At 45.2% G+C, this 16,556-nt stretch overlaps 1 protein-coding gene across 4 annotated transcripts in view; it reads left to right on the top strand.

Annotated features, from left to right (window-relative positions):
• The window catches only part of TSPAN4 (tetraspanin 4), a 436,281-nt gene that overhangs the window by 115,642 nt on the left and 304,083 nt on the right, over positions 1-16,556 (top strand). The window lies entirely within an intron of this gene.

Here is a 16,556-nt window from a genome sequence, read left to right on the forward strand (position 1 = left end):
GTGCAGTCTGTACATACCTGCCCAGTAGATGAGTCTTTCCTGGGAAAAAACTTGTGGACAAGGAGCAGCATTTTAAATATACAGGTGTATGTGTGTGGGATGGTGTTTGTATGACAATATACCTTGACAATAAATGTAAGTACCTATGAGTAGGAGACAGATCACCTGTTTCTCTTGGACTTTTTAGGTAGTCCTGCTTTTTTGTTGCTTGGCCTTTGGTGCAAGCCAGTGTGCTGTTCCCAGTCCATGCTGGTTCTGTTCTTCCTGTGACACAATCTCATCATTGGTACAGCATACCTGGAGATTTACACATTGATCAGAAGGCAGAGGAGGGGAATTCTGCTCCCCCCTCCCGCCCCCGCCAACTTGCCATAAGAAAATCAAGTTGCTCCAATGTCTAGAACATCACATGGGAAACATGCCAGCTCATGGACACAGAGCACATCTGGATTGTAGGAAGGCTGGCATCCTTTGGGGGCTGGTGTGTGCACTCTGTGATGTGTTGTCATTGCAAGAGATTCTGGGGCAAAGCACTGCTCTTTGGGGAGAACGGCAGAATTGCTTTCCACATCCTTGGTTCCTGTTCCAGGACATAGGCAGCATACCTGACTTGAAGAGCGAGGGTTTTGGGGTGGAAAGGGGATAGGAAAAGGGGGCTACCTTATGCTAGAGGCCTGTCAACCTCAAACATACAGTCTGCTGCCTAGCTTTGCATTTTTGTGCTGTTGCTGAATTACAAATGGAGAAATATCTGTGATGTTGTACCATATAAAGAATGGAAGATACGGATTCACATCTTCAGCTGCATGCTACACTTGATTTAAGTTCTCATACCTGGGTTTCTTGGTAAAATTACATAGTATATTTAACTTTTCTGAAATCTGAGAGAATTTGGTATTTTTTGGCTCATCTATGTTTACGTCCACATAACCTGGGATGGAAGAGAAGGTTGAGAAAGTTGTAAGGGTATGGAAAGTGGAGATCACAGAAAAATTGTATGCTAGGAGTCACTCTACAAATGTTACACAAAAGCTACGGCTTATTTCCTTTATGCTTAACTGGGATAAAGCGGTTTAGATTCACTGATGCCAGCTGCAGTAGTAGCTGGTAATGATTTGGTCTCTTATTTGGGAGGGGGGGAAGAGGAAAGAGAACAACCACCTTCACTGAAAGCTGTGGTGGGTTTTTTTTGGGTTTTTTTGGTTGGTTTTTTTTTGTTGTTGTTCAAAAGGAATCATCTCAAAGGATAGGGAACATTTCAGGTGATGTCTTCATGGTTTTTTGGGGTGCCTTCACTAGCTGTTTTCAGGTAGTCATCGCAGCAAATTCTCTCTGAGCTGATTCTGCGGTTTCTTGAGCGCTGCCCATCACAGATTTCTTCTTAGAGTGTCTTTAGCAGAGAGGTTAAACAGGGTAACACACGTTGAGACTTTTCAATCCTCTAGATGCTAATGCTCTGCTAGTATGGTTCAGCAGAAGGACTGATGTATTACCTCTCCTCGTCTTTCACTTGAGATGGGTAACTACTGAAATGCCTTTATTAAATAGCAAACAAAAGGCGGGGACTGGTACTTGGAGAGGAAATCGGGCCATGGGACCAATACCTTCCAGCTGTGACAGGCTCTCAGCACTGCCTGCTGCAGCAGCCAGAGCTTTATCGTGCATGTGAGACCAATGCATCTAGATCCTACCCATGTATTTTTCCTGTGATGCCTTTTGGTATTTGGCTTTATACCCAGCACCATTTACTACCCTGCTGTCTCCTGGGTTTAGGGAGAGAAAACGTGTTCTGGCCCTCTGGCATGAAACGGGACGTTTAACAGGGATGGTTTCTAGCGCTGATGCATAGTTTTATCATCAGCAGTGCAGACTGAAGTTACGGAGGGTGAGTGCCGGTTTTAATTCCTGATTTGCAGTCATTTTGAAGGCTTATGGCTTATATGGTATGACAGATGTAACATGGGATTCTTTTTTATAAAAATAGTGAGGATATATCCTCCTAGTGAGGTGCTCCTTCTGTGTCCAGGTTTGGGCTGACTAAATATGCTCTTTCATGGAGCACTTATTTCCTGGGGGGTAATTTCTGTTATTGTCATTGTTAATAAGAAACTGCTAATTAGGGATCAGTCCCGACTCTTTCCAAGAAGTGCCCTGTGTGAACTGCATGTGGAAAATATGGATGTAAGCTTGGAATTTTGAAAGGCCACTTCTGAGGTGCCCCAAAAGATCTGATAATCTCAGTTTTGGGGCATAGCAAATGGCTGAAAGACCTACAAGGTCTCTTAGACACTAAAAATCAACACAAGTCTTATTTATACATTTTGGTTTGTGAAATCTAATCTTATGCACACTAGAGCATACATTACACTTGACTCGTTTGAGATGTCCCTGGACAATGCCAGTAAGGACTGCAATGGGTGAACTGGTGGATAGGCAAGCTGGGGCTCATGTTTTACATACTGTGCTTTATGGAGGGATGCTCCCCTGCTAGCTATGCCACATCTTTAAAACATTGGAGTGGACTCACCTGGCTTCTACCTTCTGTACTAATTGAAAAGAGGCCGTTTCTGAATTGTATTACCTTTTGCGATAGCATTTGTAAAGTACTTAAACGACACATTTACAATCACTCTCTTTTTTAAATTTAAATCTTCCCTGTTCAGATAGTCACAGCTCAAAAGTCCTGCTCAAGGCAAAAGCACACCATAAAACCCTAATGCAAGATAAATGGGCCTCCTGGCTGCTGAGCAGTGAGGACTGGATCTATTTGAATAGTTCACACAGACTGCATTTTTCATTGCCTTTAGGCATCTCTTATAGATCTTTCATTCTCTTTTTTATGTTGTTCCTTCTCATGGTTATTATAGTCCAAAAAAAGTTAACCAACACTTATCTAAGGTGCAGAAACTACTGTAGATAAGGATTTGTTGAGTTTCCCTACCAGCTTTGACCAGGGTTATTGTACACCTACGGGCATGGTTTAGAAGCCGGTTTTGAGTTGACACCAGTTAGATTAACCTAGCTCCTCAGTGCAGGAGATAACTAGCAATATAAAGATAGGTGTTGCAAGTGTACCTCTCTTTATAGTGAGAGTAACCTTGGAGGTGGTCAATGCCAGTAGGCTGACTGTCCAAGTTCACGTAACTCCTCAAATCTCCTGAGATGGGAAAGTGAAGAAAGTTAGTGTTGGGAGGAGCCGGCTAATCAGTGCTTTTCAGGTAGTGGAGGATTCTGCATTTACGCTTAATCTCTTTCTCACTTTTAAATCTCATTTCATGCCAATACTATGGGGGAAAGATTTTTGGAATTCAACATGAGTTGCTTCTTTGTGCTTCTTTAAAATCTCTGAAGTTTCTAATTGCTCATCACTAGTGAAAAAACATGACTAGTATTTTAAAATCCTAATAATTGTGCTTTTCCCAGACTCCTGTGTTCACAAAATAATCTGTTACAAAACCTGATGCGGTACCCTTAACAGTTATTTTTCATGCAGTTTTGTTTTATATATATATATGTGGCCTTTCATACTCCTAGTGGACATGCAGGTGCTTTTGATGAAGTGGGCAGCTGTCTTTGAACTATTTGAAATCACTGAACAGATGCATGACTGCCACACATCAGCTCGGTGCAAGGCATCCCTCCTGTGCAGCATAAATCAGGAGCCTTCAGAAGCAAATATACAGTGCTAGACTTCTCGTTTTCTCATTTATCTTTGCCACATTGTACCCCCCTGGGGGGGATAATATTTTGATGGGTGAATAAAGTACCATTAACTTTAACATTATCATCAATCATTATGACAAAGGAGGACAAGTAGTCTTTGTACCTGGTCTTGCCACTTGTTTAGTCATCAAAACCTTTGCAAAAGGAGTGTTAAACTCTACTTTATTAAGGCATGGGTCTGTGATACAGTTTTTTGGACAGCAATACCTGTTCTAGCTACTGCTGCTGCTACCTTGCACCCTTAAGGCATAGCAGCATCTCCATCCATTGTTCTGTGCAACTGCACATACTGCCACCCTGCTCAGGGCACCAACTTGGCTCACCTTTTTAGAGAAAAAAACAATAGAGAACACATTTTGGGGGGGAGGTGGTGAGAAGCTAGTTTTTCTAAAGCTGCCTCAGTTTCCTGGTCCTCTTCACTGCCTGGCTTTGTGAAGAGCTGACCTGGCAGCCACTGAGAGGAGCGGGCTGGGCAGAGGGCAGGCATACCTGTGGGGTGGGAGAAGAAGGGGAATGGTTTTAAGCCAGCATTTTCAAAAAGCAGTGAATTGTACCAGGAAATTAAACCTAATTTGGTAACCTGTGTAAATGTTGGTAACGCTTCAGTACCAAGGATGTAGAGTAGCCAGGATCCTTTGTTGACAGCTTTCGTAATAGTCCTTTTGTTTTATCCTTGTTGAGATGACTTCTTGAGGGGAGAGCGATCCTCATGAGAAGGGGGGGTGTTGCAGTGCAGCAGGCACGCTGGGCTGTGGGCCAGCACTGTCAGGGAGTCGGGATGTTCACGGGCTTGCTGCAGGTCTGCTGCTCAGCTGAGAACTGGGGCAGCACCAGCTAATTTCTATCAAAGGTCTTTTTCAACAGTAGCCTTTCACGATGACGTAGTACAAAGAATTCTTCAAATACCTTTCCTCTTCCTTTTGCTTTCAGAAAGTCACTGCAGATGTGGCAGATTATGGCTGTGCTTTTCAAAGGGATTACTGTACCTCACAGATGGAGAGATTATTCACTATCTATTGGCTGTGGGTTATAATTTTACTGGTTTTTTTCATTTGAGCTGTCCCTTAAGCATAGCTTTTCCCTCCAAGAAAGTGGGGCAAATGATGAGTGGATTCTACTGCACTGGCATTTACTAAGTTGCTGCTTGGGGGCAATTTTCTTGCTTGCTCCTTGGGTGAATGTGGTACAATAACAGTCTTTAATCTGGTAGAAAAACAAAATATCATGCTTCCCCAGGGTTCTTCCTGGGTAGCATTCTCAATATGCACAAACACTTATGAGCCCATGCACGGAAAAGTTTTCCAAAATAATGCCCCTTTATAGTATGTTAGGAGTTGAGGTCAGGATGTGGCAACCCATTTCCAGGAAGCCCCAGTGAAGAAGCGCTCTTTACCTAGCCATATAATTGGCTTGTGTTGCTCACAAAGCTCACTCTCCTGCTAAAAAGGCACCCATGGAAAGAAATCCTTCTGTGGTAGGTTTGGAAATTTTATGTACTGTTCTAAGAGGACAAATCAGAAGGGGTCTGGACAAAGCAGAAGACAGTAATTAACAGTAGGAAGAAGGTAAATCGGATGAATGTAGGCACCTGATCGCCTGACTCAAGAGGATGGTCAGTAAAAGTAAGAAACTACAAGACAATGTATAGAAATTCAAAGTCCTGCAAAGCAGCTGGCCTCTGAAACTCTTTGCCACCACCAGACAAGGAAACCAAATAGCCAGGACTCAGAAAGGCACTAAACTGTGCTGGAAAACTGTAGAGGAATGAAGCTGGGTTAATTAGCATTGATAATATACAGCTGTGGTTGGCTTCAGGGGCGGCGCGTTGGCCGATGTAGCTAAGGTGCAGCTGTGGCTGGTTCTGTGAAGGGGTCGAGAGCCAATGAAGGGAGAGCAGCCGAGGAAGAAGAGAGAGAGGAAGAAGCAAGAGGAGAGAGAATGCACGCCCGAGATGAGGAGAAGGCAGCTGAGGGACTGGCATGAAGAGTGTGCTGGGATGAGGTGGTAACAGACCTTGTTGCAGCTTGATAGTTTGGAGAGTGCTGCGACAAAAAACAGGCTTGTCAGATACAGTGGGGAATACTATAGCTCACCGAGACTGTAGGAAGGGATACAGTCTCCTAGGTTTCGGAGTCTGGGCTAAAGTCTTGCTGCTGTGGATTCAGAGGACCCTCCCTGGGAGCAGGTTATGCCCTATTCGAAGAGCTGAGATCTGCTTGTGGTAGCTGCTGGTGGGAGGCAGTGTGCTTCCCAGGACAGAGGGCTCCCCAGGATCGCTTGTCAGCAAGCAGCAGGGTAAGGATGAAAAAGCCTGGGACCCACTACTTCCTTCACCACTGGCTCAGACACAGTCAAGGAAAATGAGTTCTTCCTTAACTGGGGATAAGTCGCGGATGGAGAAGCTTGGTGACAAAACCATTAAGGTGACCTGACTTAGCTGGATCTGCTCTGAGCAAGGGGCTGAAATGCGTAACCTCCAGAGGTCCCTTCCAACCTAAATAATTCCACGTATCTGAGCATGTGAGTTACCACACAACCCTGGAAATGCTATAGCTGCAACTGTTTGCTTGTGACTACGTTTGGGCGATGTTTTTTTGTTTTGTTTCTTTGTTATTCTCTTGAGGCATACCCAGCGTGGGTTTCTCGGCTTAGCCAGGGACGTCAGCCGCCACATCTCCGTCATCTCCCTTTGCTGTTGGGGGGGGAAGGGATCCTCAGTTCAGTGTGAGGTGTTCAGGCTCCTGCAGCTCCTTTCTTTGCATTGATGATTGAGGGTGTCTGAGGAAGGCAGACAGCTAGCTGAGAGGCCTGGACCTTCCTTTCCCCCTTCCTCTCCCTGACTTTCTTTGCTTTTGATGCATGTTTTTCTGAATTTCTTATCTGGAACAGGAGCATTTATTAGCTGATCTGTCAGACTTCCCATACTCTTACTTTCTCCACACTTTTTCTTTCTCTGCCCTTTTTTCTTCTCTGTCCCTTGTAACCATGCTAATCAACTAAGGTAATATTAATTCTTTAATAGTGAGTGTTGAAATCTGTGGAATTGCCTTGTGCCGCTTTGCGTGGCTGGATGGTGCATTACAACAGCTGACCAGGTTTTGAAATCTTGAGCGCTGCGAGTTGAGTAGAGCAACCTGGTTCAAGGGAGCTGTGTTAGTCTGCCGAGGATGAGCACAGGTTGTAACCTGATGACTTTGAACAGCATTTTCCATGTTGGCTGATAAATTTTTCGAGACTTTACCCCAAAGAGAGGAATGGATCCATGCCATGTCTAAAAAAAAATATTAATAATAATCAAGAGAGAATTTGCATGCCCAAATGTAGATGTTTTAAGCACTTGAATTTCCATGTTGAAGCTCATTGTTTCCAATTCAGCCCGCAGAAGACCCCATAGCCAGTTTCTATCTGACCATTGAATCCATCCTTTGAAGCAAATCATGCAGCACAAGATCCATCATGCGCTCTCAGCATATGGCACGACAGAGCATTTTGCTGTTGCAAACCAGCTCTGCCATACCCTGCCTCCTTCCTGCATAGTACAGTTTAATACACAGCAGAGAGGAGTTAGCTTCCCAGTGAAGATCTGGAAGAAAAACATTGGCCTGGCTGGAGGTACATGGGCAGCGATCACGAATGTGCTCGAGCCGGGATATTTCTCTGGTCCTTTCTGCATGTGCACCAGGGGAAGGCTTGGCAAGCGTTTGTCTGCATTGAGATTCTGAACCAGACTCACAGCCATCACAAATAGATGATCCCAGTCTCTGGCTGAGCTGGCAATGATGGATTGAAACCCTTGAGACACAAGACTGAGCAGATGTGAGTGACCTTAACTGACTCAGAAATGAAACCTTATCTGCATCGAAGAGGGGGTTCAGCTCATCACTTGCTATTTTGAACAGCAGGAAAGGAGAAAGGTACAGAAACTAGCCCCAGGTAAAGCTTATCAACAGAAGGCAGCTAGGAAGGAACTTGGCCAACTTTTAATTTTTTCTTTATTTATTTATTTTTAAATCCAACCACCAGAATGCTAACAAATATTTAAAATGTCATGTGGGTTTTTTTGGTTGTTTTATTTATTTATTTATTTGTTATTAAACTATTCTTCCTTCAAGTATGTATTCCCAAGGCTGTGCCTGTTCAGGTTTTGTGTGTTTTCCATTTTCTCTTCTCTTTGCCCTAATGTGTTTAGGGCCGAGTTCTGCACACAGGTGGAGCAGGGGGTTGTTATCCAGGTTAGTGTGTTGTGTTGGTCAGTCAGCACTGGGCACTGCAGGCTATCCTTTATTTACAGGTAAGAAAATCTTTCATGGTTTTCCATCACCAACATGCTTAGACCTTACCTCACAGAAACTAGAGGGATTCTCACAAATTTCCAGGTACCGAAATTGTCTCTTACTGAGTGTGCCTGTATTGTGCCTAGCAGAACAGGATGTTGAACTTGATTGGGGGTGCTGAGTGTAATCAAGGTAGAAAATACTAAGTATCACTTTTCAGGCCAGAAATACATTTGGGTCATGCAAGTGAGCTTCTACATGTTGATGGAAGCTGTTCTGAAGTTTGCAGAGGGTGAGGTATAGAGACCAGCAGGCAAGCCCAGTCTGTGTCTTGTTTTCTCTGCATGCATGTGAAAGAAGCAGCCTTGTAGGTATCCCTGCAACACCAAACCTGGAATGCACATGGCGGTAGCTTTAGATTTCTGGGTAGTCTCATTACTTTACAGAATCTCCCCATGGGCATAAAATTTGGCAGAGACAGGGATTTGCAGGAATGTTCTTCTATTTAACGTGTACAGTGGAAACTGTGGTTTGATTCGTTTGTGTGGCTGTTGGATACTGGCTCCTGGATAGCTGTGGCACAAGCAGTGCTTTCCTGTGTTTCCTTGGACGATTGGATTGCTGGCAAAGGCTGCCTGGGATAGCAGGTCAACGTGAAAGAAGGACTCTCTTTACTCTCATCAGAAAAGGCTGTACCTAGATGCTTGCTTCCAACAGGAGGAGAAGGAAGGCAGGGGATAGAAATGAAACGGGAACAAGACTGTGTTCCAAGTGGAAAATGTTAAAGGACAGGAGTGTCAGGAAAGCACCATTTCACTTGATGATTGATTGCTCTTCAGTATGCGGTCATGCAAGAGCATCTCTCCTGTAACTGTAGCACTTTGTATGTTCTAGCACCCTGAAGAGCTCAAAGAGCACAGTGACCTTAGAGGAGTTAAATCTGCGGCAATTCCGAGACAGAGGTGCAGTCACCTCTGTTCTGCAGGTGAAACTGAGGAAGAAAAGTTGAGGTGCTTACCCAGAATCAGTGAGTCATTGACAAAGGTAGGAACGGAATGGGAACTGACTCCCAGTCAAGTATGCAGACAGAAATTAGCCACAATGAAACTACTAGGCTGGGCTCCACCCTTGCTTATGTAGTTGAACAAATAAAACTGGTGGTGGTTTTGTTTGTGTGTGTGGGTTTGTTTTTTTTTTTTAAAGCATTGAGCACCCACTAGCTCCTGTGGAAACCTGCTGGAGTTCTGCAAACCAAACTCTTGAAAAGCAAGAGATGTTGTACAATTGGTTGTATTAGACCTATTGATCCTTCGGAAAATAAATGTTGCATTATGTGGATAAGAAACAGCCTCAAGAGGGTAGAGTATTGGCGAGCTTTCTGGGGCCATTTGGAGTGCATAGAGTAGCACAGGATCAAAATTGAGCAAGAGATAGGAGATAAGGAAATGAGAGAGCACTGAGGAAGCGGGTGGATGGCTCTTGTGATAGTTGAGCCAGCCAAGTCATTTGGTTTTACAGGTGACTTGGGTAACATACCTGGGCCTCATAATGACAAAGAGTGTGCCCATGTCCCTCACCATGGCTTGGATGTTTGCTCTCTTAGCTTCTGCAGTGTTATCAGGAGCTTGGGCAGCCTTTGTGAGGAGGAGATCAGGCAGCTAATGGAGATACTGCAGGAAAGCAGAGCGTCTCACCGCTGCAACATCAAGGCATATATAGAAAATGTGGATTTCCTGTGGCTAGGATCTCTGGCTGTGCTGCAGATCTGTTGTGCCATCTTGGGCAGATCTTTTTATCCCCCTGGATGTTTCTTCTTTCTCTTGTTTGTTCCTGTCTTGCTGCCAGGAGGGGCCTGCATTGTGCCATCTGTACAGCACCAGGTTGTACGAGCAGCTGGGATCTCCCAGCACATCAGTCATGCTAATAGTGATGGGAATGAGGGCACCCATCAGAAATTTCTCCTTACCTTTTAGTTTTTAATACGTTTCCCCATCTCTCTCTCCTTTTTTTCTTCCCCTTTTTTTCCTTGCTTGAAGGAGAAAAATAAGTCAGCTATCTTTTATCCCTTCTAAAAGAAACGAGTCTTGACAGGTCTGGAAACGTGTTTCCTGCAGTTACTCTGTGTATATAGGGGCCATGCTGGCTCATTTATACACCCACATACCGCAGCTCAGACGTTTCATTAGCTTAGCATATATCTTTTGTTTGCAGCGATAGGCACATGAAAGTACAGCAGGAACAGGGCTGGAGAAGAGGGAAGGGGACACACACTGGTGCCTGAAAATCGCTGTTTCAATATTTTATTCCTTGTCTATGCAGGACAATGTTCTTTTTATTCTTCTTACTGCTTACTAGCAGTGCTTTCTGTGTACGAGAGCTGGCATGGACTCAGATGAATCCACTGTGGCCTGCGTGGCTGCTTGTGCCACTCAAACAAGGTTGATTTGTGATCTTGGCTAGCAGAGGAAGGGAGAAGGGTATGTAGGGGATTCTCCTGTTGGTCAGGAGTCAGAGTGTACCCTGGAGAAAGCATGAGGCAAATACTTGGCCAGTTCTGTCCTCAGCCTCATCTCTGGTCGCTCTTGCTTCTGGGCATCTCCTCCACCAGAAGCTGATGTGTGCTGGCTGTGTGTGGGGACTGATGGCTGCAGGGTGGCGGGCAGGAGGGGACGGTGGGGGCCGTGCTGCTGTCTGATTTCCGTGCCCACAGCAGGGGTTGTCCTTGGCCAAGCGCATCCAGGGTGTTTGTGTGAGAACTGAAATGCAGTCGAGGCTGGTTAGATCACTGTGAGGCTGATTTTAAATCCCAGATATGCTGTCAGTCTTGTGCTGCATAGCTCTGGCCATCCTGCTCCCTTTCATCTTGCTGCAGCTTCGTCTTTCCCTTTCAGAGTTGTCCCCTGTTGCTCAGTGCAATTCCTGGGCGACTGGTTTTTGTCTCTAAGCCCATTTCTGCGCTTGCAACTAGTGTCCTGGAAATGTTTGCCCTTGTCAGATGCGTCCCTCTTATTCAGCCAGCTACAGTGTCTGGCAGATCTAGGCCTTCTGCCAATGCTTCTGTGGTGCTGTGGTCTCTCAAGCAAAAAGCCACTCTTTTCTGTAGGTAGCACAGGCTGACAGATGTTTTGACTTCTGCTTCTCTCCCTGCCTGGCTGTCTTGGAGATGAAAAAAGGCACATTGAATCCAGTGCAGATGGGAGAGATGTCTGCTGGGATCTACCAAAGGTCACACAAAAACTGTGGAAGAAAGACATTAGTGCTATCTTTATTTTATTCCTACCTCCATCCCCAGCTTGAGATGCTGTGGAGGAGGAGCCACCCTTGTTACGTCAGATCTTCATAACATAATCTAGCTTTGTTCTGTCCTGGCTCTTCTTTCTCTTGAAGGCTCTGTCAGCACTCTTGTAGACTGTGTCATGTTCTCCATGCTTACGTTTAAACTGAAATCTTTGGGTTTCAGGGTTAGCAAGTTGCTCTGAGTAGCTGTGGCTGTTTGTGCTTCTCACTGCCTGGGAAATGACTGTCCACTTGTCTGACATGAGCTTGAACTCTAGTGCTTAGTGAGAGCCTCTGGTTTGAGTTAAGAAGGCTGTGTTTTGCGGATAATTTTTGCTGGGGGAAGCAAACCGAACTGCAGACATCCACAAACTGAAAGAGCTGTAATGACCTTGTGTCTCCTGTGAATGCAAGGGGCCCTAGAACGCGCTCTGAAGAGCAGGGGTTCAGTGGTACTCCAGAATCATTGCCACAGCTCATGCAGGTTAAACAATTTAAAGACAATTTGCTACCCAAACCCTTTGGTTTGCTGATTACAGGTGAGATGTGGGCACTCTTTCCCTGATGCCATGGATAGGATCTGCCATGGTGAGCTACTCCTATGCTGTTGTTTGACCAAAGAATTACTGACCATAAAGTCAACTTTATGGCGTTGTTTTGGCTTTTTGTTTGGTAGGGTTTTTATTTGTTGTTGTGGGATTTTTTGTGTGGGGTGTGGTTTTGTGTTTGTGTTTTTTTTTTTTTTTTTTTTTAGGCTTGCATCATAGTAAGAAAATTGATAGTGGCATTCTATGTGCAATGCCACGGATTATTTAAGGTGTTACTGCCTATTCAAAGCTGTTGGTTAACTGAGCATCACAGAGTTACAGGCCTGGTCTGCCAAATGCAAACACGGTAATAGTTTTTGTTTATTTCACAGTTTTAAATTCAGATCTTCGGTCATGTTTTTTGAGAGAATATCTTGTGGCTCAGGGTTTTTGACATTTCACAGTAAATCCTTGGCACTGTGCTGAGAAAGAGAGGGATGGATAAGATTCTTCAAATACTTTTCTGTTGTGTCCTCATCATCCTTCTGCACTGACGGCATTTGCTTGTTCACCAAATTGCTGTCATCCTTGCACAAAAAGTGCGTTTTCAGCAGATGTCAAGGCAGTGCTAAATTGTAGCAGGCCCATTGCTCTTTGGTTACTGTTTCTTCTTTAAAGCCCTAGACAAAGGGTGCTTAAGCCTTTGAATCAGGGAATGGTTTTCAGAAGTGCTTAAATGATTTAAGAGTGTGGTTCCCTTTGGCTTCTAGGTAGACTTTGTGCTCTTTAATCTTTTTAGGTGCTTAAAAGACATGCTTTCTTTCTCTCCCTGAAGGGTTTGCTGAATCTGTCTCTCGTAAGTACTAACATGGCCCCTTAAACTGTAACGTCTGAGTGCTGCCCAGCCTCCAGTATGTTATCGCCACAGCCTAGTCTGGGAGAAGGGATCAGTGTCTCCATCTTACAGGTGGGGAGTTAAGACATGAGGGAGACGGAGTGACTTGCCTGTAGCCAGACAGGGTTTTTGAAGCACAGGTACCCAAGTCCTACACTAAATCCCTGAGCAGATTGCTCAGCTTCTTTACAGGGAGGTGCCAGGCATTCTCTGCCATGCTTTGCTGAGTCGGGGCCTTGGGCTCTCCCTGACATGGTCTATTTGTCTACACATACAAGTACTTGCCAAAACTGCTGAGGTTCTGCTATAAACTAAAATGTTGTCATCGGAACCTCTCAGGGTTGCACTCTGCTGAATTACTGTGTCTGCTCAGAAAAGGAGGATAAGGAGCAGGCAGAGGAAAAGGCATTTAAATACAATATTCTGCATGTAGCATTTGTTTCACTCATGATGCCTGACCGTGGAAGAGCATACAAAGTACAAACTCAGTGGTGTTGGGCTCTTTCATTAATGACAGCCCTTCCATTAATGGTGGATCTTGTCATAAGAGCATGTTGGGTGAGCTTTGGGCCACCCCTGCAGAACTCACCTGTACAGCTTGGGACCTTGGAACATGGGTAGGGGGTATAGGGAATTTAAGCAAGCAAAGATGGAATGAGCTGGAAAAGAAAATCTTACTTTGAATTTTCTTAAGATGCTGTTTCTTCGGGATGCAGTGATAGCTTGTAGTTTGGAACAGCTGTGGCCTTGCTGTTCAGAGAGAAGTGGGGCTTTGAGGTGGAATGTCCTTTTGGAGGCAGGAGAAGCCGCAGCGCTGGCCTAGGTTTTGTGCCGGGTGTTTTCTCTCTATCAGGGCTGCCTGGAGAGGTGGCTGATATGGCCCCTGCCCTCGACAGGCTTCCCATGGCAAGAAGGACTGGGTGCAGCGTAGGAATATTTTTTCAAATGAGAACTTAATTAAAAATGTTTAGAAAAAAATAATTGAGCGTTAAGTATTTCTTGACAGTTTTAAACAATAAATGACAATGGTTCAGCATTTTGGCTTTTGTATGCTTTTTACCTTTTTTCTCCTTTTAAGCTTTTGGTTGCTGCTGCTGCTGTTTCTTTCTCTTTGTGTTGACGGGTCCTTGGTTAGCCATGGTGTTTTGTGTTGGCTTGACAATGCTGTGTGTCCCAGGGACCATGTGTTTCAGTTATCTGGTCTGGGCCAATTGAACAGCTGTAGTCCTCTGGCAGGATGTGTTCCTGAAATGAAAAATATGGTTCTAATTTATTTTTGTTTATTTTAAATCTTGTTTGGCAGTCAACATCTTATACGTACCACATTCTGATTGCAAACAGTGGCAAAAATAATTTGCTTGAAGTTTAAAAAACCTGATGTATGGCACTTATTTTTTTTTTTTAAGGAAAATAGTCTAACTGTTTTGAATTTTTTTAGAATGCGTTTTTGTTGACTTTTTTATGTCACTTTGAGGTGATCAATTTTACTCCCCAGAGATGTTCAGGATAGCACTTGCACACCAAAACTGAGCCCATCGCTAAGTTGGTGGTTCCTCTGTTAAAACATATTTAAGAAAGGGCAAAAAAATACCACAGAGGCAGGGGAGAAGGGGAAAAAAAAAGAGTGTGAGAAACAACGGAGGGAGCACTAAGGTCAGGGAATTAAGAGGAGGAAGAGGAGGTTCTCAATGGTGGAGCAGGTATTACTTGCAGCCTGTGGAATATTCCTAAAGATTATTATAGTATTATATATGATATAGTATAATATTATATAATAAAGATGGATATTCCTAAAGAAACTGCTGCCTATGGAGAGCCCATGCTGGAGCAGAGGAAAAGTATGAGAAGAAAGGAGCAGCAGAGAGGAACGTGATGTGCTGACCATGTATCTTCACCAGTGACACGGACAGTGGGACCGAGCGCGCCCCCAGCAAGTCTGCAGGTGACACCAAGCTGAGTGGCGCAGTGACGACCCTGAGGGAAGGGATGCCGTTCAGAGGGACCTGGACAAGCCCCAGCAGTGGGCCCACCTGCACCTCCTGAGGCTCAGCCAGGCCAAGTGCCAGGTCCTGCACCGGGGTCGGGGCAGCCCCCAGTATGGATACGGGGTGAAGGATGGAGAGCAGCCCTGCGGAGAGGGACTTGGGGGTGCTGGTGGGTGGAAACTGGGCGTGAGCCAGCAACGTGCGCTCGCAGCCCAGAAAGCCACCCGTGTCCTGGGCTGCGTCACCAGCAGCGTGGGCAGCAGGGCGAGGGGGGGATGCTGCCCCTCCTCTCCGCTCTGGTGAGACCCCCCTGCAGCGCTGCGTCCAGCTCTGGGGTCCTCAGCACAGGCGAGACACGGGCCTGTTGGAGCGGGGCCAGAGGGGCCACAGAGATGGGCAGAGGCTGGAGCCCCGCTCGGTGAGGGCAGCTGGGAGAGCTGGGGCTGCTCAGCCTGGAGCAGAGAAGGCTCCGGGGAGACCTGACAGCCGCCTTCCAGCACCTAAAGGGGCCGACAGGAAAGCCGGAGAGGGGCTTTTTACAAGGGCAGGTAGCGATGGGACAAGGGGTAATGGTTTTAAAGTTAAAGAGGGCAGACTGAGACTAGATATAAGAAATTTTTTATGATGAGGGTGATGAAACACTGGCAGAGGTTGCCCAGAGAGGTTGTAGGTGCCCCATTCCTGGAAACATCCAAGGCCAGGCTGGATGGGGCTCTGAGCAACCTGATGTGGTTGAAGATGTTGCTGCTCAATGCAGGGGGGTTGGAGTAGATGACCTTTAAAGATGCCTCCCAACCCAACCCATGCTATGATTCTGTGACCATAACCCTCATCCCCCTGTACTGCTTGAGGTGGGGAGTAGAGTCTGGAGAAAAGGAGCGAAGTCGAGCCTGTGAGAGGGGAGAGGCAAGGTGGTATTTTAATGTTTTCCTTTTTGTTTCTCACTACTTAAATCTGTTTTACTTGGCAGTAAGTTAAGTAACTTTCTTCAAGTCATGTCTGTTTTGCCTGCAGCAGTAATTGATAAGCTGTTTCCCTGTCTTTTCCTTGACCAACAAACTTTCTCATTCCTATTCTTTTGATTTTCTCCATGTCCTGCTGAAAAGGAGAGAGTGAGCGAGCGCCTGGGTGGGCATGTGGCTCTTGGCCAAGGTAACTCACCACAGCTGGCAAGAGGTTTAAAATCAAACTAAGTGGGTCTCACACTGGTACAGTTCTGCACTGCAGCTGTGAACCACAGCTGTAGCCAAGCTGGCTTATTTAAACCAGCAAATACAGCAAGGTGAGGCTTAGGGCTGGCTTCATGACTTCACTTGGTTGGGCTGTCCAGTATCTTAAGAGGGTTTTTAGTGAAAGCAGCCTGCCCCTTCACCCTTCTTCCCCTCCTCACAGCTAACACAAAATACTGACAACGTCTGTATCTACTGAGCTTTCCTAATGGTATTCTACCATGTATGCGCAAACATTGTATTTCTTGCATAGGTCTTATGCTGGATGGAAATAGGAGACTTGCAGTTTTTGCACTTGCAAATAGGAGAGAGGAGCTTGCCGGATTAGTTGCAGTCAGGAAGGATGCATCTCTCAGCCAGATAGTTTGGATATTTAGGATGCCCTCTTTTAATATAAAGGAAGGTAGAAGGTGTCCTTGACTACTCAGACACGGGAATTTGGCTCCATATGATACTGATGATCTCAAGAGATCAAATCAAACTAAAGCATGAGTTTCTTAAAATAATAATTTCTTAAAAGACCAAGCAAATCTACTGTGATTTTAATTTCTTTTTTGACTTTTACACTGTGTTTGCAGGAGGAGGAGGAGGAGGTCAACAGTGTGGTTGTAAGTGCACATAAAAATGTATTCGCCTTCATAGACTTC

The sequence above is a fragment of the Falco biarmicus genome, chromosome 10 (genome assembly GCF_023638135.1).
Source record: "Falco biarmicus isolate bFalBia1 chromosome 10, bFalBia1.pri, whole genome shotgun sequence".
In the NCBI taxonomy this organism is placed as follows: domain Eukaryota; kingdom Metazoa; phylum Chordata; class Aves; order Falconiformes; family Falconidae; genus Falco; species Falco biarmicus.